Source organism: Lynx canadensis, chromosome D4 (genome assembly GCF_007474595.2).
Source record: "Lynx canadensis isolate LIC74 chromosome D4, mLynCan4.pri.v2, whole genome shotgun sequence".
In the NCBI taxonomy this organism is placed as follows: Eukaryota; Metazoa; Chordata; class Mammalia; order Carnivora; family Felidae; genus Lynx; species Lynx canadensis.
Genome location: NC_044315.2, coordinates 87,406,543 through 87,409,357, shown reverse-complemented (window position 1 = coordinate 87,409,357; position 2,815 = coordinate 87,406,543).

The following is a 2,815-nucleotide window of genomic DNA, read 5'->3' as shown; positions in this document are numbered from 1 at the left end:
GGGGGGCGTGGCCCCACGCAGGGCCAACCCTTCTTTGACCAATGAACGTCGCCGAACTGCCCCGTGCGGCGACGGCCTCTCGCCAATGGGCTGGATCACGTGATCGGTCTGGTCGCGCCTCTCTCGCCCTCTGCTCCGCCCCTTAAAAGTGCGGTTGAAGCGCGGAAGTGCTCTCTTCTCGCTTACCATTGGCCGTCGGGATTCGATTGGCTGCTGTGGCTGAGTGGGGCGGAGCCACTCTTAAAGAAGCCGAGGCGAAGTTATCAGGGCTCTAAGGGTCTTTCTAGGAGGAACCTGCGAATGCTCGGATCCCTATTGGGATTTTCTGCCCGTGCCAGTCCTCAAATTCTGCCCGCCTTTTAAGGGCCCACTTTCAAATGCCACCGCCTCTGACTTCCCCAGCAACCTCTTAAACTAAACTTGCCACTCTCCACTTTCTTATGGAGTTGTTTGAAAGTCTCCCCTACCAGAGACATTGCCTCCCTGAGAGGTGAAGTCAAGTTGATTCAGTTCTGACCGCCCAGCCCTGCCTCGCACGAAACACTGGGTTTGGGATCTGGCGGAAGTTCTGCCACTTAAGCTCTCTGGGGTTCACGCGGTTTACCCCCTCTATAAACGGGAGTGGAATTCCTGCCTTGCCAAAGTCACAAGGCTTTGGTGAGCCTTGGAGAAAATAGTGCGGCAGCCCTTTCATAACTGCGAAGAGCTAGGCATCTAAATTTTTAAAATTATCGGTAATGTCATATTCCTTCATTCACCGGACTACTAACATATCTGTGTGCCAGCCTTTTGGCTGGGCATGGGTGCACAGTGATGGGCAAGATGCATGGTGCCCCCAGGGAGTGTACAGGAAGCAGATACTTAATTACAATCTGTGTGATAGTTGCTCTGGTGGGAGAAACACAAGAATGAGGGGGTACTGAGGAGACTCCTGGGCTTGCAGGGGGAGGTGAGAGACTCCTGAGAGAAAGGGATGTTCAAATGCAGACCTGAAGGATGAGCAAGAATTAGCTGGGTAGAAAGGAGACGATGGAACAGCATAGGCTGTGACCCCGAGGCAGGAGAGAACCTGGCATCCAATGAGCCAAGGAAGAGGCAGCCAGAGCAAAGAAGAGTAGTCTCCACAGTTGGAATGCCTGGGTTCTGGTTTAAACCTGCCACTCTTGGTCCTTGTGACTTTGTGCAAATCACAACTTCTTTAAACCTCACTTTCCTCACCCCCTGAAATGAGGAGGATGGTTTCTGAACTGTTATGACCATTCCGGGTGATTATTCACTTAAAAGTGCTTAGTGCTGGACCTGGCATGGTCTCAGGACACTTGGGCCATTGCTATAAAGAAAACTGTTATAGCCAACTGTAAACCTAGATAAATAGATGAAGCATATAGACTGGGACAGGTATAAGTAATAACTACTGCCTACGGTCTCACTCTCTCTCCCCTTTATTAATTAACTTATTTAATTATTTTTAATAGGCTCTATGCCCAACATGGGGCTCAAACTCGCAAACCCTAGATCAAGACTCACATGAGCTACCAACTCAACCAGCCAGGTACCTCACCCTATTTCCCCTTTACCCTGTTGTGTTTTGCCTCCCAGGACTCATCACCTGACATGTTGTATATTCATTTACTTGTTTTGTTTACTGCTGCATCCCTGGTGCCTAGAACAGTGTGTGGCTGACAAAGACTTTCCCCTTGACCAAACCTGAGTCACGCTCCTCTGAGCCCTCTCCTCAACCAGGCCGACCTTGGACTTCCATCTATGGCCTTGTACAATTCAGTTTTAGCAAGAATTCCCCATGTGTGATATCTGATCACCCTGCATATTTAAACAAACTCCTCACTCTCCACCCTCAATATCTTGGCCTGCCTTCAGAGAGAATCCCTCTAACTTTGACGTCTCTTTTCTTTTTCTTTTTTTGTCTTTTTTTTTTTTTTTTGAGAGACAGAGGGAGAAAGAAAATGAGTGGGGGAGGGGCGGTGGGGGAAAGAGCCAATCCCAAGCAAGCTCCGCCCCATCAGCGTCAGCGCAGAGCCGGACTCAGAACTCATCACAGGGCCCCATCTCACCATAAGATCATGACCTGAGCTGAAACCAAGAGTTGGATGCTTAATCAGTTGAGCCACCCAGGTGCCCCCTGGACGTTTCCACTCAGTCGTTTTCCATCCACTGGCCCCCTCCCAGCTCTTTGGCTATAAATCTCCACTCGCCTCCCCCACCCCTTATTGTGTTCAGAGTTGAGCCTGATTTCCCTCCCCTATTGCAAAACCTCCACTGCAGTAGTCTCTCTTGAATTAAGTCTTCCTTACCATCTTTAACAAGTACCATGATTACTTTTTTTTTAACAGTGCTCAATGTGAGTTATTGAATGAATGAATATATAACTATATTGATATACGGCTGTTGAAGATGATAGAGTCAATGAATGCTGATTCGATGAATGATACAGACTGCTATGGACAGACCCTGGTAAATAAGTGAAGGATCAGTACAGATGAATAAAAACACCTAGTGATGGCTCCAAATAGACCATAACACAGACACATTAAATGGGTGCATATTAAATCACCAGAAAGCTTTTCCAAACTCCCCCTGCCTGAGCCTCATGCATGCTAAGAGAACCAGTCTGGGAGTGAGACTGGGGTCTGGATTTTGAACAAAACCATAGGTGACTGAGCTCACCCTGCAGAGACAGGCTGGGGAGGTGATGGGGACCTGGGGTTAGTATATGGCGATAAACAAGCCAGGCATCCAAAAGGATGGAGCCAGGGAGGAGACAGCACCAGAAACAGAGCTCTCCACTGCATTAAAA